Genomic DNA, 25,055 nt, shown 5'->3' with positions numbered 1-25,055 from the left:
TTTAAGAATTTAAACTCCCCTTTACCCAAGGATACTTTGTACAAAGTTTGGTTAAAATTGGCCCAGTGGTTCTTGAGAAGAAGTTGAAAATGTGAAAAGTTTACAGACGGACGGACGGAAAGACAGACGGACAGACGACGGACAACGGGTGATCAGAAAAGCTCACTTGAGCTTTCAGCTCAGGTGAGCTAAAATGAGACAAAAATAACTTATTGAATGTTCTTCAAAGACCAAGAGAGACCAATATGAGAGGTTACAATTTAATAGTCTGCATGGTGATAGTGATAAATGGGGGACAGGTTAGAACTCAATTTATGAATTGTTACTGAATACTAGTTTAATTATTTCATTGATCCTAATCATCCTATTTCTCTTGCTTTTGGGCAACAAAGCTTCATCTACCAGTTTATTTTATATCTACGGATCCTCTAAATTGTTGTATTATACTCAGGTGACCGTTCAGGCCTCTTGTTAATTTTAAATATTTAAACATCTTTTGACAATTTTATACCATACCTTTATTGGCAAAGTTTTGGACAACAAAGAAACATAATGAACATACACATATAGATTTTATTTATAAGATATACTACCCCCTAAAGCTGGTAATGCTCTTTGCATACACATGAATTTCAGCACTGAAATTTGTTGAATCTTATGGTTTTATTAAGATATCAATTGATGATGCGAGAAAAAAAATTATGTTTTAATTTGAATCTTCATGTTTTCACACTTTACTGGAGCCCATAAGTGGGTATCGCCAAAAATTTTGCATTGTGATGTATCACGATTTTTTCCCAAAAATATCACAATAATATCATGATATTTTTATAAATAATTTTTTCTTTGATTTTAAATGAATTTTCATGATTTTTCTAAAAAAAAAAATATAGAGTGAAAACATAACTTCACTTTTTTTCATTTTTATTTATATATTTAATGATTTAAAAGCATTTTTGTGATGCTTAGATGCCGCTGTTCTACTGTTTTACAACATTTTTTACAAATTCTATAATTGTAAAAAGTTTGAACAAAAAAAATAATTTTTTCTTTAATTTAAAGTAACATTCTAAATACCAGTATTCAGTGTCCATATCATTATACGTATCGCACAATAAAAAATCATGATATACCGGTATACTGATAAAATTGCACATCCCTTATAAGTGCACTTATTCTTTGCAAAATATCATGGCTTTTTACATACAGACACGTCTGACAGAATGTATGAATTTTTTACTTTGACCTTTGACCCTTTCACCTCAAAATCAATAGTGGTCTCTTTTTTTCAGCCACAGGGATTTATCTGAACGTTATACTTTTAGTGCATGATCATGAGGGAAATATGAAGATTTATTCAGCCAAGAAAAATCATATTCCCCGAGGGCTTCACCCGAGGGAAATATGAATTTTCTTGACTGAATGAATCTTCATGTTTCCCAAACATTCATGCAAAAAATTGTTTATTACACTGAAAAAAGCAAAAACTTTAAAAATAAATACAAACGTTCAAATTTGGCACCGCTTTTAAATTCACTTTCAATTTCAATGTTAATGAAACAATTTACAGAAGTTCCTTGGACACATCACACTCCGTTGAAACAATCAGCAATTAATTTTGTGACTACTCTCGGGAAATGCACTAGGTCTCCGAAGAGGTTGAATTATATGATGATGTAAAGCATGACGACGACAGGGAATTATGAAGTTTTACGGCCCTGTCACGTGATAATCTAAAACCAATCAGATAACGCGTAGTATACAATAATAATAATGAGGTATATTAAATTATGTAGAAGTCCGAAATATCTGACGTTTTCCAGGCTTTTTTCTCGACTTTAATATTTTACGTGCCAGGAAAATGTCAGAACCGGCGCCATTATGAAAAGTGGAAATTTCACCTCTCCCAAGTAAACTCAATTTTAGATACTTGCAAATCGAATTAAATGTCAAACTCACATTTTATCAAAAGCACAATGCTTCTTGTTCTCACCAATATCGCTAAAAAGAAAATATCACTCGAAATTTCGATGCAGGTCTCACGAGATTTCAAAATGCACGAAATCAAACAGACCTCGACAGTTTGATAAAATGTTTTCACCAGAACACTTTATATTAATTACAAATGAACAAAAAAAGCCATATTGGTAAGTACTAGAAGCATTGTACTGTTGATAAGATGTGAGTTAGACATTTAATTCGGTTCGCAAGTATCGAAAATCGATCCGAGAATGCCGCCTCCAGTTGGAGGCGGCGATTTTTCCCTTTTCATAATGATTTAGCGACGGAAAAGCAACGGGCGATAACTCTAATATTTGCTAAATTTGTGTTGTCAAAAATGGCGTGTAAAATAAACGATCGGGTGGTCGTGTGTTACGGACTGATACAAAAAGACGACGACATGTACAATCGCAAAAGATTTTCGGAAACCTTCATGAAGTATTACTGCAAGTGTATATTGATGAAAATAAATAAATTGCATCATTTTAGCGAGAAAAAAAGTAAAAATGAAAAATTCGTTTCTCGAGAAAAAATTAATTGAATTTCAGAATATACACCAAGAAAAACCTGATTTTTATAAAACAGAAAACTACTTTCTATGAGAATTTAATCTAAAATAATTTTAAATCCTTGTATTCAACACAAATCACGTTTGATCATATGACTTTTTATGCCTGACAAAGTTATTTGCCCTTTGCTGTCATTAAGGAAAACACGCTTGAGGGGTGTGTAGGATTTTAGTAAACTGCGATGTGCCAAATGGTCATAACCATGATAACCAGTTTACCTTTTCTTCAGGGCTAGACAAATACAATTTTGCAGTACTTGCCCTCGGACAGGTAACAATCATAAAATTACTTGTCCTACCAAAAAATATGCTTGTCCCACTTTTTTCTTAAATTACACGAAGTTAAAGCATTAATATTAAAATTATTTCTCGACTGAGACACTACACGAGGACCAACCTTGATCTAAAATCCCACAGATAAATTTTGGGGGTTAATTTTAAGGAACCATCTTCCTCAAAATTCTTCAATAAGATCCTCTTTTTTAAAAATTAATGTGTATTTATTTGATGAAAAATGTGAAGATAACTAACAGTGATCGAGCTCAAAATACCTACAAACACCTACAAACACTATAAATCTGTGAACACTACTGCATGTCGATTGAGCTATCTACATCCTGGCTGTGTGATTGCCAGGGAACAGCAGTCAGTCAATTTTAATACCACTAACTCGTCAAAAGAGTTGCTGCCCTTGTTGGGTAGTATACACGGTTTGTGCAGCTCCGCAAAATATGTAATTTATTCTGTGCAACATTTTGGTATGCGGTGATGGGTCATAGTAGGAGTTGGGAGACAACATTTATGAGAGAAGTATTGGTGAACATGTCATGAAATTATTATTTAGATGCAGTTTTTTATAGAACTTGTATTGTGTAGATAGTGAGCGACCGATGAGATCTACTCACCGTACAGTTTATCGATGTCAGTGCGCTATAGTTCATTACCTCTGTGTTCTTTTATGCTGCATCGTCTGACATTTCTGAATACATACTTCAAACATTTATAGGGACTTCAAGCTATAAGCCTCCAACTTCGCCCAACATACAGTTATTTTTTATGTCTATGAACCCGTTGGTTGATATTCTTATCATTATACTTTACCGTCTATGCTTACATGCACTGTGTTACAAATACAAGTACTGTGTGCTTTGAGTGTACTTTGAGTGTTCCATTGTAATTTTTACATCAACAGTAATATAAAAAACGCATAATGGGTGACAGTAACAACGAAAACAACAAAAGAAATCTGAGTGCCCTATCTCAATCTAACTCTGAAACTTCTCGCTCCCCTAAAAAGCAGAGGGAAGGTTCTCTTTCCACCAGTCCAAGTAATGTCAACCCATTACAATCTCATCCATTCCCTCATATGTCTACTCCAGTACAACAGATTCCTTACGGCCATCCGCCATTCATACCAGGCCACCCAGGTATTCCAAGTCCCGCTTTTGCACCTCCGCAAGTTGTTCTTGGAGAGGATGATGTCATGCGGATTGCTGCGGCTGTAAAACAGGCACTACAAGAGGAGATCTCCCAGCTGGTAGTGTCCGAGGTAGCGAAAGCAGTTGAACCACTTAATAACAGGATTATCAACTTGGAGAATGAAAATAAAAACCTGTTCCGCCAGCTCGACGAACTTGAACAATATGGCAGGCGCCCCATGGTCCGGATATCTGGGATCCCAGAACAACAAAGTGAGGACACCTCAACACTGCTACTTGAAGCATCAGCAAAGGCAGGTATCCCACTTCAGCCAAGTGATATCGAAGTATCCCATCGAGTCGGTAACCCCAACAATAAGAACCGAAATGGTCCAAGGCAGATTATCGCCAAGATGAAAAACGTCGACCTAAAGTTCAGGCTAATCAAAAACTGGGAGAAATTCAAAAACCATCCCGATACCAAAAATATTTCGATAAACGAGGACCTCACCAAATACCGAGATAGACTCATGTTTATTGCGAGGCAGCTCAGCCGTAAACACCATATCAAACAAGTCTGGTCCTCAAACGGGAAGATCCGTATCCGTGACTTAAATGACAAAGTGTTCATAATCCAACAAGAGTCGGATCTCACTCCATTTGGTCATACCATGTAAATCCTGAACTCTGATCTGTGACATTTTTGTTCCATTAGAACACTCCCTTGTATGTAATATAACCATATTTTTAAGGTACATATCTTTCTAATCAATTCACGCTAGTTTCCCATGCACCTCAACCATTTGCACTACTCCCATCATGCTTGTTCTTATGATCCCCTGTATATACATGTATACTCTTTGTTTTTCTGTTTGGTTTATCTCAGACTTTGTTTTTTACAACCCATTTATAAGATGCCTACAAATCGCTTGCTATTTAGCTGATTCCACATACCCATGTTTTTGGTTATATTCTTGCTCATGTAGTGTTTACCCTGGCTCTCTCATTTTTTTTGTTTTTTGTCGAGGTGTGACTTAAGATATGGGTATTGAAATAGCACAATATCGAGCCAGGGTGGGAAATTACTATTCAAAAGCTGCACGTTCTATTTTGCATTTAAGTGTGTTTGAAATTATTTGTATCAACTTGATATTAAGCTTTAAAGGTAATGGAGTTCCAATTATCATGTTGATCATCTTACTTTCCGATCTTAACGAGTATTGTAAAGTTGTACAAAAAAATCCTACTCATAAGTACTTTGCGCCATTCTCTATGCCTTCATATGCCTATATCTCTAAAAATATTAACTTGCTTACCAACTTGTCAGCACTAACTCTAAAATTGTCAGGAGATATTGAATCAAATCCTGGTCCTTCAACAAACACAACTGAAGGCTTTTTTTCTTCATCTTACTCATATTCATCAATTTTTGACGGTACAACCGGGATATCATTTGTACATTTAAATGTTCAAAGCTTAAAACCCAAGCTAGACATTTTAGAAAGCGAACTGCATAACCATAGTATACTGTCATTTACTGAAACATGGTTAAACAACGATGAATCGTTTTCGGACATTTCATTAAAAAATTTCCAAATACCATTTTGTTACTGTAGGAAAAACAAAACAGGCGGGGGCGTAGCCGTGTATGTCAAAGATCACATACTTGCAAAACGTCGATCGGATTTAGAACCTGTCACAATTGAATGCGTCTGGCTTGAAATAGTTATTCGTGGACAAATCTATTTATACGGTACATTTTATCGTCCCCCAAGTTCACCTATAAGTATATGGGATGACATTGAATTCTCAATAGATCAAGCTTACAATACTGATATAAGCAAAATAATCATCGTTGGGGATTTTAATGCCAATCTACTTTCACCAAACACACAAGCCGATCGTTTATTAAACATTATACAGACTTATAACATGTTTCAAATTATTGAAGAACCTACATACTTCACTGAGCATTCGTCGTCACTTCTTGATATTATACTTGTAAGTAACACCTCACTTGTGGTGAGGTCTTCGGTTGGTGATTGTTTCTTAGACCAGTATGTTCGATATCATTGTCCTACTTACGGGCTCCTCAGTCAACCCCCTCTAGAATCTCACTGTTTCAAACGGAAAATATGGCTATTTGATAATGGTGACTACACTTCCTACAGACAAAATTTAGCAAACGTAAACTGGGATGATTTACTTATTGAATCAGACATAGACAATAGCGTTTCTAATTTAAATAAAATTATAGTCGAATGCGCACAAATGTCAATTCCCAATAAAACAGTGATCATTCGGCAATCTGACCCACCATGGTTCAACAACACTTTAAGAAAACTCATTCGGAAAAGACGTCGTCTCCATAAAAAAGCTAAACGGACTAAGAGAGATAATGACTGGGAAAACTATAGAAGTACTCGTAATCAGTGTGTCGGTCTTGTCCGAAAACTCAGAGATGAGTACTACAGTAAGCTCTCATCTGAAATTAACGTGTGCAATGATTCAAAAAAATGGTGGAAAATTGTAAACAAGTTAATAAATTCAAATTCTAAACAACCCTTTACAAATACTCCTCTTACTTTCGAAGGTAAAACATATGAAGATGACAATGAAAAAGCCGAATTACTAAATACCTTTTTCCTAAAACAGTCATCAATTGATGATCATTCAAACAGATTACCTAATACACATTCCTCTAGTAATTACGAAACACTATTTGACTTAACTCTTGATGCAACCGAAATCGAAACAGTTCTTCTATCATTAGATACTTCCAAAGCTACAGGCCCAGATCTTATTAATCCCCGTCTTCTTAAAGAGGCAGCTTCTATATTAAAATTACCATTATGTAAACTTTTCAATATGTCTCTTAAAAAAGCAGTATTTCCGATGGAATGGAAAAGAGCAAACGTTACCCCAATATATAAGAAAGGTGACAGGAATAATGTTTCTAATTATAGACCTATATCACTTATCTCCATAACCGGAAAGGTAATGGAAAGATGTATCTACAATCGTGTATATCTATACTTATCCAACAATAATTTCTTTTGTTCAAACCAGTCAGGTTTTATTCCAGGTGACTCTACAATAAATCAATTACTTGATGTATCTAATGACATAGGCAAAGCACTAGATTCCGGAAAAGAAGTAAGAGCTGTTTTTTGTGATATAAGTAAAGCCTTTGATAGAGTATGGCATGAGGGTCTCCTGTTCAAACTAAGAACTGCAGGGATAAATGGGAATTTGCTTAAATGGTTTAAAAGTTATCTTACAAATAGGGAGCAAAGAGTAATACTCAACTCCACCTCATCAGCCTGGGGTAGCATCAAAGCTGGTGTACCCCAGGGATCTATTCTTGGTCCTCTGTTATTTCTTATTTATATAAATGATATTGTATGTGGAATTAATTGTGTAATTAAATTGTTTGCAGACGATACAACCCTGTATATAGTAGTTGATAATGCTTGCACAGCCAGTCAGATATTAAACAATGACCTTGATAAGATAAGTGCGTGGGCTAAGCAGTGGTTGGTCGATTTCAACCCCTCAAAAACCGAATGTTTATTATTTAGCAATAAACGCATTCCAATCACACATCCCCCGCTTAATCTGAATAGCCAATTAATCGAAAATATGGAAAGTCACAAACACCTTGGAATACATTTTTCAAAAAATGGCCATTGGGATTTGCACATACAATCAACCCTTCTGAAAGCATCTCAACGTCTTCATCTACTAAGAAAACTTAAATTTCTTATTGATAGAAAATCGCTTGAAAAATTGCATTTTTGTTACGTTAGACCGCTACTCGAATATGGTGACGTTATATGGGATAACATGTCCAGCAGCCCAAACTGTAATTGTGGCGAGATTGAAACTTCTGAACATTTCCTCCTACATTGTCCTTATTTTGAAAATCTCAGAGATAGATTTATATATACACTTCCACATTACATCAACACAAATATATTATTATTTGGTGACCAAAATCTACCACTGGCAGAAAATGTTGCAATCTTTAAATCTGTCCAAAAATATATTGTAGCAACCAAGAGATTTATTTAATCAGTTTTTCCTTAGTATCTATTCACTACTCCTCCTCCCGTGGGTATGTTCTTGTGTATATTCTCTTAAGTGTGTGTAGCAAGCGTCATTTTTATTTATTTTTTCTCATTGTTATTTTTCTTCTCAATTCTGAATTAATATCTGTTACTGCTGTAAATCTCCTGTATTTGTTCTTTATTATTTTTCCTATAAATTCAACCATATTCTGTCGCTTTTTTCTCTCTCATACATACATATTGTACAAATCCATTAGACTTCTTCTGTATAATTAGAAAGTCATTCATTTGTGTGAATCGATATGATTTCTAACGTAACATGTATGTCATTTTCAAATATTAGTTTTTAAGCAGCTTCAAACCGTGTTATGTAACTATCTACAGACCCTGAAACGTGCTACTACCCCACACGCTCGCTGCACGAACGGTACACGCTCGCTACACGGTTTGCACGAAACGCTGCACGGTTTACACGAAACGCTACACGGTTTGCACGAAACGCTACACGGTTTACACGAAACGCTTTGCACGAAAGGCTGCACGGTTTACACGAAAGCCTGCACGAAACGCTCTGTACACGATTCTCGCACGTTTTGGCCTCGATCTGGATTTTTTATTCGGAATCTCTCGGACTTTATTTAAATTAAGTAAATTACGGATTAATCAAAGATTATTTAAGAATTGCAATCATTCAGATTAAGTTAGGATTAGACCTCGCTACACCAGTACGATATTAACAGATAAATATACACAATGTTAAGTTGTTTTTAATTAATAATATAGTTTTCATTGAGAATTAATGTGACGCGTACGGTGAAATGCCTACATGTATCATCGTCTATGTACAAAACATTTTCACTAGACTCTAAATTACATGTACGAACTGAAAAAAATAATTATATTTGTAATTCTTAATATTTACAGCATTCAATGTTTCTACAATTATAGTTTGATAACAAATCGTTTTATTACTGACAAATAAATCCAGTTATTGATTTGAAGATAGAAAATGATTAAATTGTGTATGATTTCTGTAATCGGATTGATTTTCTTTCCTTTCCTTTTTTTTTTTTAATTATTGATTGATTTATTCATTTTTTTGATTTAGTAAATAAATACTTTCATGTGATTGAATTAGGTCCTGTTTATAATTTGCAAAGGTAATATGTACACTAAATCAAATAGGAACATTGTGCAGGAGGGGGGGGGGGGGGTAGATTACCGAGATCTTACTTCTGTTCATGGCTAAATATAACTGGCACTTGTTTCAGTAAGTATACCATTGGGAAAAAAAATATTACAGAAACAAATGCCCGTTCTAAGAAAAAAAGGATATCCATATCTCCAGCGGGACCAGATACATGTAATTCATTAACTGCAATTTAATTAGAATGGTAAATATATCGCTTCATTACAGAATCAAACTTTGACTTATCATTAAAATTTAATATGTTAGAGAAGCCGGGGGAATAGGTATTGTAATGCTTTAGTTCTCCATTTTGAGGCATTGTGTTTATCAAATAAAAACAATATACCCACCACCTTGTAAGATCCTTGATTTCAAATCCCGTCTAGCCAAAAAAAAAAAAAAAAAAAAAAATATATATATATTTTTAATCAATAGTCGCGGCTCTTAACAATACATTCAATATACATGAATACATGTCCAGTGTCCTAAAAACTAAAAAATATGCTCTAGAACTGCGTGATTAATAAAACAACTAATATATAATTACTCCGGATTTTTTTCTTTATATTTTATTATTCACGAATACACTGGCAAATCAATTCACTGTTTACAGAGAATCGATAAATTTAAGAAATAAAATCCACGGGTATTTATTTTTACCCTTTAAATACTAATACAACTATTAAATTTCACGAATTAAAAATCAATCGTAATTGTCGGGTGTCGTCTTAGCCATGATTGACAAGAGATAATACATGTACATGTAGCAGAACAAGTTTTCAGTTCCCGGCACGCGGAGCCCGTGATCGCTGTTGTAAATGACCTTGATCACAGTCGTAAGAAGAGTGTCGGAAGTGTAAAGAAGATTCCTATACATTTTTAAGGGGTGCATCAAGCGCACCCCGAAAAAATCAATATTTTCTTTAAAAAGAAAATCATCTATAAAAACATGTTAATAACAAAAACTCAAAGTTTGTGTTTGCATTTGAACACCCCCCCCCCCCCCTTCCCCGGAAATATTTGACCTTGTATTTGCCGATGCATGTGAATTATGATTCATTTATAAGACAATTATTAATCAACCAATTTTATGCATAAAAGGACTATAAGTGACTCATCGTTTAAAAATTATTTGTATCACAATCTTGTAATAGAAGAAAATTATGTTCGTTTATAAAGAAAAAAAATAATTGTGCTCCCCAGCCTAGAATTCCCATACTTAACAATTATAGCAACGCAATAAACTTAGTATTTTATATTTCACGCCTGCCTTATCTATCTACTATTTTGCATTAATCACCCATATGTTTTTGTAATATCTATATACCACAACTGTAAAATGGTGAAGAGATTCAAATAAATGAATGAAAAGAACAAGACCGGATTATTGATGATTTTTTTTTAAACGATGTTCAGTATTGCCCCCTTAAAAAAATGTATTGAATACCTTAAAATTGATGTGCGTATAATTAATTACTTTGAACATATTCTCTTTCCTTCTTTATTTAAATAAAAAAAGAATAAAAATCAAACAAATATGTAATACATGTACATTACCGAGTAATATTATTTTGTTGTTTCCGTAGTTTTTTCTCTCTTAAAATACCACCGGTATAATATATTCGAATAATATTAGTTACAAACAACACAGAATGACATGTTGATCCATCAATAGCCATATTTAAAATAAAATGAGTTCCGAATGTATCCTACACGTTTCTCACACGCTTCTTGCACGAAAGTCGCACGTTTCTCACACGGTTCTTACACGAAAGTCGACACGTTTCTCACACGCTTCTCGCACGCTCGCTACACGGTTTGCACGAAACGCTTTGGAGCTTACACGAAACGCTGCACGGTTTACACGAAACGCTACACGGTTTGCACGAAACGCTGCACGGTTTACACGAAACGCTACACGGTTTGCACGAAACGAAAAGCGCACGAAAGTCACACGCTTTTTTGGGGTAGTAGCACGTTTCAGGGTCTGTAATAAGGGTCTGTCATCTTAATCATAATAATAAGGAAACGGATTAGTATAAGTTTTCAAACTTGTTTCCGAATCCTTTTTGATTTTTTTTTTCTGTACTACTTATCTGTATCTGTATTTTCTGCTTGTATTTTTCAAATAAAATATGGTTTAAACTAACTCGTCTGTATTCACCGTGAGTATGAATTTAATATTTTGACAATTAAAAAAAAGTCTAAAATCCCATTCAACTTTTTTGACGACATCGATATGCTAGCTACCATGTTTTACGACTTCTGTATATTTTTTTTTTTGACGACATCGATAGGCTAGCTACCATGTTTTACGACTTCTGAATATTTTAACAAAACGTTAATCATGCGTAAATTCTAGAAAAGTTCCGACCGAGTATTCGATGTAGTGGTCAACAGCAGTGAAAACATGTGCTTTGCTGTGATTAATGATACTTTAAAAGTGATAACACAAAGACATTTGAGTATATATATGATTTTGTTTTTGTTTTGTTTTGTTAATAATTGAAAAAGCACTAATCTTATCCGCGGGCAGGCGTCACTTATCAAATAACTTGCCCACAAAACGAAATTGGTTGTCCTGGGCGTCGGGCAATGCTATTTGTCTAGTCCTGTTCTTGTTACTTTCTAATACTAAAATAAAATGTGTGCGAGTTTGATGTATATTTAAAAAATGTGGATGTTACTCATTAACTTTTATTTTACTTGCTGAGGTTTTAATTATGGTGCAATTACAGAATTTCTGATCATAATATTAAGTTTCATAACTTTAAACCTATCCTATCTCTTCATGAAAGTATATGTAATCAATATTTGTGAAAAACATCTTTTCCCCCTAGTAAGAATTCTATTCATAATTTTTTATTGCATATATAATACTTCCTCTCTTTTAAATTTTTTTGGGGGGGGGGTTAATTAATTTTTTTTTTTTAGCAATTATCAGAATTGCTGAATTTACAAAGAAATCTAGCTGGAGAAATATCAAGTTTTTGATATTGATATTTCTCATACTTTTAAAACTATATCTTGCAAAGAATGAAAAAGACAAAGTGTTACCACAGTTCGAACTTAATTCTGGCAACCATATAACATTTGTTTTTCATGTGATTATAAACAAATACATATTTTTGTTTATATAATTGTTTTAAGGTAATTTGCATTAGATAAAGAATTGCACCTTAGTAGATTTTATTTCTTTGATTTAAAAAAAAAATGGCAACACTTTCTGTTTCAAGATGTGAAAAAATGAAGAAAAAAAATAAATAAATAAATAACTTTATTTTTCAACCAATTTCAAAAAATGAAACTGTTTTGGAAATGGTTTTTGATGGCTCTTAAATATAAAGTGTTGCTTTTTAAATTAAGAAGTGCTTTTAAAAATCATGTTCCATAGCTACATAATGGCGCCGGTTTTGACGTTTTCCTGGCACGTAAAATATCAAAAATAGTGAAAAACGCCTGGAAAACGTCAGATATTTCGGACTAGGCCTATAGTATTATGTATTTTATAGTAGGTCCTTTTATCTCGTGTTTAAGTACAGTCATATTTAAAGTATTTTTAAATGGGCCAACTTCTTACTTTTCCAACAGAAGAAAAAAATATTTTTATCTATAACCACGAATTAGAGAATGTCAACGGTCTTGAATGAACATAATATTGCATAAATGAGTTATAGGAAATGTCCTTATTGACCTAGGGATGTATTACCGATATACATGTACAGTAGATAAGCCAATGTGCTTATGTACGTTGGCTTGACTTATCTACATGCATACATTCCTAAGTCAGTAAGGACATATGCATAATATTATTTTGCTAACTTACACAAAATCTTCGTAATATCCATACCCACTGATATTCGTCTGCGTGGAATTCCTTTCTATATTCTATATTTCCTGTATCACAAACCCGAGCAATTGAAAAGAAGCAGCGATATAAAGAGGAAGATTATCGGCCCTGTTATTGAATATGATCAGGATTTTTTCACAGGATGTCTATAATGCATATTCCCTGAAACAGTTTAAATTTTTCCGATACCACTTTTAGTTTTTCGTCAGGAGCCTCTTAAAAATGGCATGATTGTCCACAAAAGTCGTGCTTAAAGGTATGACGTCATGATGTAATTTTTACGTTATCAATATTTGCTATAGACAACTATCAAATTTTTTACGTTTAAAATCTGTTAATTTCAAATTAACTGATTTTTTTTTTTACATTAACCAAATTACATTATTTACTTTCTGTAGTTTAATATCATTATTTTGAAATTATTTGTTATTATATCTATGCTGAAACGTTACTGAAATAAATACATAAAAACGTTTTGAAGAGAAAAACTGTCAAAAGTTTATTCCCTTCATATAAATAATTTTTTTAAGAAGTCTTTATTACAATAACAACAAGAGAGATTCTTTATACATTCCAGCAATTACACAAAATAATTTTATCTAATAAAAAATTAACTGTTCATTAAGATTACAATTTCATGTACATATGTAGTAGAGGTCTACGTAGATTCATGGTCCATAACAGAAAATCAGAGCCAATCACATCTGGTTATTATGTTTCGGATTAAACGCGGTTACATTCAGATACTTGTACGAATGACACTACGATATGGCACAATACATATACACGATATTCCGACGACTAAGGACGATTTCATACGAACATACATGTACATGTTATGAAATGCATATAGAATATATATAAGAGAGTTGTTTAAAATTATTAAACACCATATTAAAGTTGGTTGATCAGGGTAATATCTACAGGGTGGAGCAATTTGCTGCGATTAAACACGAATAAGGAAGGTACTAGTATCCTACGACTATCTCAACGACAAACCCCGAACTGTTGCGATTTTTGAATTCGTAATGAATGGTAGTTCTAAATCGTGACAGTGTGGTAGGGACTTAAACTAGATCTATACTCAGGTGCGGATACAGACGCGGGCGCTCCAGACCAACCCCCCCTTTCAAAAAAGAAGAAAAAAATAGTATAGTTTACTGTCATGCTTTGATGACATGAAGAAAAATATCAGCCATTTTCGTGTCAAAATAAGACTATTCTTTGGAGATTACGGGGAATTCACCCATGACCCCCCACAGGACACTTTTCTTGATCTAGCTACTAGGTATTCAGAGCCCTTGTCATCTCTTGGCACCCCCTCTAACGCCAAATCCTGGATCCACAACTGATACGGTATCGATATCAGTACTTTTAGTAACTCATATCTATATTTACACAGAGGTATATTAATTATGAAATAATATGCTTATTTCAGTCAAACACAACATATTTTTTCTGATATTTTGTTTTATGAAACAATAAAAACTGAATTAATTTATGATTTTCTGTATTAAAGAAATTCTATTTGTAAGAGATCTTAAATGGAACATATATGATTAAATCAATTAAAAAGGGACACTAGTGAAAAAAATCTTTTATATTTTTTTTCATTGAAATGATTCGTAACCAGCTTGACCTGTCTTACGCAAGCCCACACCTTACATCTGTACCGCACAACTTTCAATGACTACACGATCAAGAGTATATTAATAGACGTTACGCACGGTGTTGGTGTCACATTTGGTAACGTTATAAATGACGTTTAACGTCACGTAAACGGGACGTAAAAATTACTCATATCAATCAGCGACTTAGTAAAACTTTCATAAAGGTTTAACTGCATACTGAAGAGTTCTAACTCCATATGTTTTATGAAGTTAAAGTGATCTGCTCTTTTATGTAAGTTGGAATAAATGGAAATCTTCAGCAAATGACACAATTTGAAATAAAATTAAAGTAATATTGACCAAAAAAAAACATGAATACATTATTTGCATGTACGTAAACATGAGCGAATACTTCATTTTCTTTAAACATCTTTATATATTTTTTTCTTGGTGAATGTTGTAGCTAGGCACTAGTACCCTTGTTGAAATTGAAGTATCTACGCGTTTATATAAAAGATCTCAAAGTAAAAAAAAAGTTTTCATTAGAATTTAGAGTCCCCTTAAATCCATTTCTTTGTTAAAAGTAAAAATAAAATAAAATGAAAAGAAACTGGAAGTTTAATGAATGAATATGTTTATTATGTAGCGTGAAAAACGTTCATGTCAAAAACAGGCAAAAGTGTTCTTTACCGTATTAATTAACTTTCTTTTAATTTGTTAAAAATGCAGGTTTAAAATCAATTCTAAAAATTATTTAGATGCCATTTAATATCAGTTTAGTGTGTTAACACGCACAAATCGACGCATTCCAGGATATCTTCATTTTCCTCTTCGGTTAGGTGAAGAATTTCGTTTTGTATAGATACATTTTGGCATATAAACAGTACAGATGCACTTGGAACCATGGCTACTGGGCGTTTTATTAGCTTATAGTCCAAGATTGAGTTTTCCTTTTTAGCAAAATAGTTTCCGTGGATGACTGTTGACCCTGCAACAAACGATCCACCCCACTTGTCTGTTTTGGCTTTCCGTAGAGTTTTGCTTTTTGATGTGGCTTGTAAAAGATAAAAGTCATTGTCGTCATCCCCTGTGCACAGAACAGCAAACACTGTTCCTTCAGTAATAAAATCTGAGAGTGTTTCTGCCTCGGTATATTCTTCCTCAGAAATGTCAGGATCCTGATGTGTAGATTCGCTATTCGACTTCATTTTCATTTCTTTGGAAAGTCCAACTTGAGGTAAATTTTCACACTTTTCCCCTTCTAGACAATTGTCGCAGTAACACGACATATTACGTAATATGATTTTCCCGTCTTTAGATGTTTCTGCTCGATGTACGGCTTGAATTCCTTTAATTGGCTGAAAGTTCTCTTCAAACCTCGGGATTTCTTCAATATATCGAAATATTCTTCTTTTGCAGGCATGAGATCGCGGTGTCCTGAGATTAGCCTCTGCAAAATTAAATAAATCAAGCGCAGATCTTATTTGAGCTTTCCCGCGGATAACGGCCATATCAGCTTGGTTCTTAAGTAAACCTCCCGCTGCATCCTGTGGTCCTTTACCATGGCTACTTTCAAAATAATTTCGTATCATTTTCTGATATCCAAGCTCGTCAACGGAATGAACGAGATTTCCCATACAGTTCCTGCTTTTATATTGGCTTTGACATCCGTCACAAAACTCATGCATTGTAGAGAGCGGGTAATTGATGGACTGCAAATATTCAGATATCAATTTCTGAACACATTTAACAAAATGATGGTCGTGCTTTTCGTCAGGAGAAATAAGAAAAAAATGTTCACAAATAATATAAGGGTCATCGGGGGTGCTCGATACACCGTCGACTTCTAAAATAGCATGTCTATAAATCAGGGAAATGTGAATGGAAACCTCAGTTCGTTGAAAATAGTTTGACTGGATTTCAACCTGCTCACTACATCAGTAGTTTTCCGAGAAATCATGAACTGTTAAACAATCATATACTGTTTTTTGAACTTCTTCAGTTAGTTTATCTGACCTTGTTTTCCTTTATTGTAAACTCAAAGGATGATTGTTCTGAATGCAAAACTCGTTGTCGGATTCGAACACCCTTTGAGATCCTTCTAACTGGCATTCCGAGTTTTCTCGCAAGGTCAACTTTGGCCCTAGATTTTTGAACTAATGGTCCTGATACAGATGCAGCTAGAATGTCGACGACTTCCCGCGACTTATCACTCCTCTTAAATTTCACCGAATTCAAGAAAGATTTCACATCCTGTATAACCGATTCATTCATTTCCAATTCTTTGCGTTCTTCCGGTGATGGTACAACCTTTCTACGCTGTAGTTCCTTAACCGTGGGTGATTTCTTTGAGGACAAGTACGCCTTTACAGTTGCAATACGTTTTACAGGTGTCCTAGAAAGTGCTTCCTTTAACTTTCTTATTGCACGGGATTTACTCATTTTATTTTGAAATATTTGTTGTTCCTCTTGTGTGAGCGGAAGATTGTGTTGCGTGAGTATTTTTTTATTTTCTCGCTATCGTCTTTGTTTCTCTGTGTTTTCCTTGCGTTTTTCTTCCTTCTTTAATTTCTCTTGAATCTGTTTACTCTTAAGGGCTGCCCTACTTTTCCGCTTTCTTTCTGTAGCTTGTTGTCTTTTTTCACGTTCTTCCTCTTTTTTCCGAGCAAGCCTCTCTCTCAGCTACCTCTTCTTTACAGCAGCTATAGATTGAGACAACTCCTTTGCTGGTCTCAATAATTTTTGTTTTTGTTTCCATTTTCTCTTTTGTTCTCTGCGTATTTCCTCTCTTTTCTTTGATCGTTGAGCAATTTGACATACCTGTACCAATATATGATACAAATTTTATAATTTATATGTAAACTAATATATTAAGGAACGATAAAAATAGTTATCAAACAATATATCTACATATCTACATATGTCATCCAATAAGGAATGAAATTTGAATTTATTATTGAATGTTTCATAGACAACATAATGCCTGGTGGGTCCTCTTTTAGGTACATGTGAAACAATATCATTTAAGATTACCCCACCCCCAACAAGGGGAAAAATAAGGAATACTTTTAGATCAATTTTGTTTAGAGCCAAGAAAATTAAATTTACCAAATATGTTTAGAAAAAAATAAGGTTTTTTTAAATTCTTTTTTTTTTTTAAATTCTTTAAAAAATAATCATGTAATCCTTAATTTTAATGTATAATATCTATGCTATCCAATCCAAAGAGCCGTAGGCACACCTGGCGCGGATTAAAATGGGGTCTCTGAGGAGACTAAATTCACCCAGAAATATTTTAATGTAAAAGACTGAATAAAAGAGAGAGAAAAACTATTTTCTTCCCTTTTCTAATGCATGTTTTTGAATGATAATAATATACTTTATTTCCAAAACATTTTTTGTTCTCGTCGAATTTTTCTGTCCTAAAAATTGTCTTAATTTGATACCTTTTTACCCCCCGCCCTAAATTTTTTAAAGCCGATTCTGCATCTCTGTATATCGTACTGAATCGAACGGGACGGGAGCGTTGCTAGTAATTCAACATTGATAACACCATTTCTTTTTCTTAAAACACACTGAAGAATTAGTATATAGGCCTTAGTTTTGTCGACATGAAAAATTGCGCTGGTATGCATAATATATTGTTGTTTTAAATTGATTACCTTTTAATGAAAGCTATACATGTATTTCTTTGATTCGCTCCCTTCATATTGTCTATGACAAATGTATACAATAACCCCTTATAAACTGTTCATTTGCCACAATTCAGTAAAAACATACATTTATATCTAATGTAATCAAATTCATATTTGATTTAGATAGCAGAAATTTTCGGTATTTGAATTCAATTTGCCGACGGTAATTGGCAATATAAAAAAATATGCATACCACGTATTGTTCCGATTTTTTAAAATTTAAAGTTTGTCCCATATCGTTATCTGTTTATAATCATACTGTAACATGTGCGTCATTCCAAGGGCGGATCCAGAGGAGGTGGTCAGAACCCCCCACCCACCCATCACCACCATCTTTTTGCAGACAAAACTACACTTGAGAAATGAACAAATTAGTATGTTCTGATGAATAGTAAGTCGTAAACTTTCCCATGTCTCCCAAAGAGGAAAAGGAAATGTAAATGGGATGTAGACTGTAAAAACTATCTAAGCAGTCAAGTTGTGAATTCCCTCTACCCCCCCCCCTCTCCCCCTTTCATTTTGTGCATCCCCTCCATTTACAATTTTCTGGGTTTAACAATGAATGTGTTGATGTGTCTTAATTAAGGTGAATCTAAGCCGTGAACATCTGCGCTTTTTTGTCGCGAGACGTCATAATTGCAGATCACGTCAAAATCCTGTATCTGAGACAAATTATAGTCTGTCCCACGACCGGAACGTCACTACTTTTTGCAAGATATTTCAAAATATATAAATACCTTGGCTTTCAATCTAGGTTCGATCGATAGATTGTTTTTTTTCCAAACTTCCTGCATTTTTACGAACCCTCGAGGTCAACCAGTGTATTGACACGGCGGCAAATTCAAAGTCTACGGGGGATTTAACTTTGTCAAAATGGCAGCCACTTCGGAAGGGGATCCATCATTATTCGTAATTTTCCGTACATTGCCGTCAGTGAGGTCACGCAAGTTCGGGAATGCTCTGTGCTTATCGACGTCCAAAAAGCTATAAAGCCCGAAGTATATATTTAGGCCTATATATAAGAGAAATTACGTCTTCGACAAAACTTTCATTCCCAGGGCCAGACAGAAGAGATCAGAGATTTTTAAAAACAGCTAGCTTATACACTGCAGAAAGAAAAGAGGTATGACTCAATTCATATATCCTAAGATTGTAATTATCATGTTAATTTAAACAATCGAGGCAACTGCAAATTTAGCTCAAGTGACATGACTGCTTTTATTGCCAAAACGTAGAGATCTAACTTCTAATAAGCGAAGTCATATTATTAAGATTATTAAAATTAATTGCTGCTTTACCTTACTCCTTGGCCTTCCACATAAATCCAACTCCCTATAGTTTGTTGTAAACATGGTCAAAAGAGGCATCGTATCACTTCTATGTGAACAATTGATGTCCGTAACTGCACAGTATATCCTGTTTTTCTTAGACTTTCAACACTTTAAACACATAAATCCACAATCAATATTATGTTTTGAATCTCGGTGCAAAACAACTTTTGTTGTCTGCATCAAGCTACGTCACCAATGAAATTTGACCTTGCCCTTCGAAAACTTCCTGTAATATCGGCATTAGGTAAATCCAGGCCCTTGGATATATTTTTAGTGTTTCCACAAATATAACAGAATGCCAAAAATTAAATACTCAATCCTACACACAAAAACTACATAACTCAAGTGTAAAAGATTATACTACTTTTTATTTTAATTTTTACCTTTTCTATTTTTATCATCTTTTTTTTTCTTTTGGTAGAAAGTTCAATAGTTTTACATAAAAATATTGACACATTCTATACAAGTCAGAGCCAGCTGCTAGTTTGATTCTCATATAATAAAAAAAAATTTATTCATAAAAACAATAGATAAAATTTTTGAAACAAGAATTTTATTGCAGGCTGCAGGATCATGAAACAGACTTTGATTTAAGTCATATTTTCAATTGCCTGTAAAATGTTTATCATTTATTGAGCTAATCTCTAATTTTGCAAATAACAACTCTTTTGTAAAGCAATATTGTAAAATAGTTTAATTTTGGGCTCTTGACTTCTAGAACATTTTAGTACAACATAAAGATTTTGAGTTAAGCTTAAGATGTTTCATGATCCCAGGGCCAGGATACCAAAATAGCTACCCAGTGAAGACACAATATACTTTGAAAATGGTCATTTTTACCCTATAATTCAAGAAGTCTCTCAAGAAATGCAGGCAATTAAAAAAAAAATCACCTAAAATTTTAAAAACACCATATCGAATATAGACAAGCACAAACAAACAAGTACATAAAATAAATTCAGCCATAAGTAGCTGCAGATACATCCTAAGTAATTTTTGCTATATGGACTGTAGATACATGAGCAGTCTGGGCAGCTTAGTTGTTAGAATACCTCATTAGTATACAAGTATTTGCAATGCAGAGGTCCTGGGTTTGATTCCCAGTCAAGCAAAATGTTTTTCCTCATGTATTTGTAAATTTTCAAAGCATGTTTATTCATTATTCCATTCCCTGGTACATATGGCTTCCTGATATACATTTTTTCTAAATTGCATAATACTATGGAATCATTTTAATTTGTGGAGGTCAGTGTTTGTGGGCAGGCATATAATTTTGCTGTTTTGTGGACAGGACATAAATAAGGTTAACCAAAATACAATCAAAGGAATTAATGGATTGATTAAAATGTTAAAATAAGCATTTGTGGAAATATAAATTTATGGGTATAGCTGATCCATGTGATAAAATCCAAGAATGTTGGTCCCCCACAAACAATGATGATTCCACAGTAGATGTCAATCAGTTTTTGTAAGCTACCTGTCTGAAATGGGCAAAGTAATTAACCCTAACTCAGATAATTGTTTTCAGAATTTTATTACTGCTTGTTTAACAGCTATATATGTTTTTTTTTAAATTATCAAATAGAATTGCTTCAAACTCTAAACACATTTAGTGAGATTACAGGAAATATTGCAAACGATTAATGAATTGTCTTTCCTTTATTTAAAGATACCAGATCAAACTTGGAAGAATAAATGATTATGAAAATTGATTGCCCAAAGCTGCTGGTGTCCAGGCTTTTGAAAAAAGAAGTCGTAGCTCAGAATCCATAGTGAGAAACAAGTCATGAATGAAGATTGAGAAGGAGTGTTTTTGTTTGTCTCCACTAAAACTTCTGTGGTAAATGGTTGGTGTCTGGCTCATCCAATGATCAACCCACTGGCAGACTGTAATCTTTCGTTCAGCCAATACTTTGAGCCTGAAAAAAAATATGATGATGAAACACATTTTAATCCATCATAAAGATTCTGGTGCATGAAAATACTTTTAAGTCTGTGCAAAGTGAAATTTAAAGGAATAATGAAAATTCAAATGATTATACTTGAACTTGCATTACATGTTAACATGAATTGATACATATTAAAAATGCATGTATGTAGTCAATTTTCAATTTCAGGTTCCAACCTGAAGAATACATGGAAGAGTAAAACCTTTTTTTCATTTATATAAATACTTACTACATGTAGCTAATGTCTAGAAGAATGTCCTGAAACCTGAATGTTTAGTCCACCATCAGATGAATTTCAATCACATTATTCTGAAAAATTGAGTAGATAGTCTTCTATATGCATGCATGTCTTAAAGTCACACTGTCTGGTCATCAGAACTTTGCACTCCAATTAATTATACCTTCAAAAATGTTATTTAGTAATTAATAAAGGCATCATCAAATATTTTTGATTTGGTTATTATTACATTTCTTTGATCAATGACTTGTCTTTTAAATAGTTAGGACTGCAATAGGAAGATAAAACAAAAAAAAAATGACACAGCTTAAAATGTTATGTATCACGATATACAAAAATATATAAGGTTTTTGTATCAGGATATATTACTTTTTTTTGTGTGTATTGTGTAAGTTACATAGTATTATGTTTCTTGAAATTAATTTTTTTTTTATTTTGAATAAAGAAAAATGACTTGTAAATTTTATATTCAAAATCTCTTGATTGAAAGAGAAAAATGAAAGCACTGAGTTTGCTGAGGGATAAAAAAAAAATACACGAGAGATTAGAAAAAGATTGTAAAATGTGGACATGAAGTGTTCTAAGCTTAAAAGTTTCATTTTGATTGTTCAATATTTAAAAGACAGGATAATTTGAAGATATTAGACATTATATAATAGTCTGACTGGTTTATTATATAAATCATTTTTAGCTCACCTGAGCTGAAAGCTCAAGTGAGCTTTTCTGATCACATTTTGTCCGTAATTCGTCTGTCCGTCCGTCTGTAAACTTTTCACATTTTCGACTTCTTCTCCAGAACCACAGGGTCAATTTTAACCAAACTTGCCACAAAGCATCCTTGGGTGATGGGGTTTAATTTTGTTCAAATTAAGGGCCACGCCCTCTCCCAAGGGGAGATAATTAAGAATTGGTGAAAATTTAGTGTCATCTTTTAAAAATCTTCTCAAGAACCATTGGGCCAGAAAAGTTGAAACTTATGTGAAACCTTCATTACATAGTGTAGATTCAAATTTGTTCAAATCATGACCCCCAGGGGTAGGGTGGGGCCACAATGGGGGATCCAAGTTTTACATAGGAATATATACGAAAATTCTTTAAAAATCTTCTGCTCAAGAACAACAAAGCCACAATAATTCATATTGATATGGAATCATCTTAAGGTAGTGTAGATTCAAGTTTGTTCAAATCATGACCCTCGGGGGTAGGGTGGGGCCTCAATGAGGATCAAAGTTTTACATAGGAATATATAGGAAAAATCTTTAAAAATCTTTTCAAGAACAGGAAAGCCATGATTAGTCATATTGATATTGAAGCATCCCCAAGTATTATAGATTCAAGTTTGTTCAAGGCATCTTCCAGTAGTAGGGTGGGGCCATAATGGGGGATTAAAGTTTAACAAAAGAACATATATAGGAAATATCTTTAAAAATCTTCTTCTCAAGAACAACAAAGCCATGATTTGTCATATTGATATGGAAGCATCCTCAGGTAGTGTAGATTCAAGTTTGTTTAAATCATGACCTCACCCCCAGGGTAGGGTGGCAGACATCTTTAAAATTCGGTTTTCAAGAACAGAAAAACCATGATTAGTTATATGAATATAGAAGTATCATCAGAAAATATAGATTCAATTTCATTCAAAACATGGCACCTGGGGGAGGGTATGCCTAGAACAGGCGATCAAAGCTTTACATATGAATATATAAGAGAAGAAATCTGCTGACGAAGAACAGCAGGGCCATATTGACTCAGGTGAGCATTGTGGCTCATGGGCCTCTTGTTGCTTTATAGCCATGATTTCTGATCTGCTACCCTCATCGCTAAATCAAGCTACATAGCTAAATCAAGAGAATGTGCCATACCTGTATAAACAGGGCATCTATTTCATCAAATTTGAAAATGTTCTGAATTTAGAAGTTAAAATTTTTGTTGAATAAAAAAATATTTACATAACTCTCTTTCATAGTAGGTTTCCCGACAGAAAATATATATTATGCTATGGATACAATTACCATATATTTTTTATTACAATAGAAAACTATTCTTTCATATGGGTGTTAAAAGATTTCTATATGAATATTGTTGCACTAAACTATTGCAAACAAAAAATTGCATATACAGTACCCGCATCGTTATTCTTTACAGGATACACGATACGATAGGATACACGCACGATACGATAGGATAAACGCACGATACGATAGGATACACGCACGATAGGACAGGATACACGCACGATAGGATAAACGCAAAACACGATAAACGCAAAACACGATAAACGCAAAATACGATAAACGCAAAACACGATAGACCTGATAAACGATCTTCACGATAGGATAAACGCAAAACCTGATAGGATTGTTTCAAAATGCGAAACGTTTTTTGACAAGACGAAAAGTTTTCTTTTTGATATACTATAGTATGATAATTTTCATTACTTACAAAGCAGCAAATCGAAATGATAAAACATTTTAAATTTATCATGATAAAACATTTGAAGTAATTATGCTTTGTAAAAGATATGGTCTTTTTGTCAATAAAATTGATCGTCATCAAATTCAAACTGTAATTATTTTAAGAATAATTCCACTCTATGATGGAAATTAGGCGATTTTTTGTGTAATTATACAAATGTCAATTAATATTCCTTCGAATGATTAAATGTGAAATTTGAGTCCGTAGATAAGCGAAGTTTTACACCCAAGTGCAATAAATTCACGAAACGCTATAAATATATTCATTATTTTCACAAATAAAACCTTATGAAATTCGTGACAAACATTGATTATTTTTACGGAAAAACATCTAAAAGAAAAAATGAAATATTTGGATTCATTATCTTTTGCTAGAATTCTGCGAAATATCCAAAATCACCTTTAATAGTTTGTATTTAATAATTCAAATCTTACCAAAGTCATAATCTTTCTAGTCATAATTTAGGGGGGGGGATTGAAAAATTATTGTTATAATTATTTTAAGGTTAATGCTTTCTCCTCCAAGTTTTTACGAATTTGATTTATATTTTATATAAATTAATTAATTTTTTTTACGTTTTAAAATTGCTGAAATTGCTAGTTGCATTGAGACAGACCGTGCACTGGACTGTGAATAATTAATCTCTCCCATATACAAATAT

General features: G+C 33.4%; 1 protein-coding gene across 1 annotated transcript in view; it reads right to left on the bottom strand.

Annotated features, from left to right (window-relative positions):
- The window catches only part of LOC133202416 (uncharacterized), a 59,356-nt gene extending 46,267 nt beyond the window's left edge, over positions 1–13,089 (bottom strand). Inside the window, exon 1 of the mRNA XM_061338233.1 lies at positions 13,073–13,089. The gene's annotated coding sequence lies outside the window, so the exon portion shown is untranslated. The remainder of the gene's footprint in view (positions 1–13,072) is intronic.
- Between the last annotated feature and the right edge of the window lie 11,966 nt (positions 13,090–25,055).

The sequence above is a fragment of the Saccostrea echinata genome, unplaced genomic scaffold (genome assembly GCF_033153115.1).
Source record: "Saccostrea echinata isolate AGI-Se365-2 ecotype Australia unplaced genomic scaffold, CSIRO_AGI_Sech_v1 ptg000047l, whole genome shotgun sequence".
Classification (NCBI taxonomy): domain Eukaryota; kingdom Metazoa; phylum Mollusca; class Bivalvia; order Ostreida; family Ostreidae; genus Saccostrea; species Saccostrea echinata.
The sequence above is the reverse complement of the archived record's forward strand: the minus strand, read 5'-3'. Positions and strand labels throughout refer to the sequence as shown.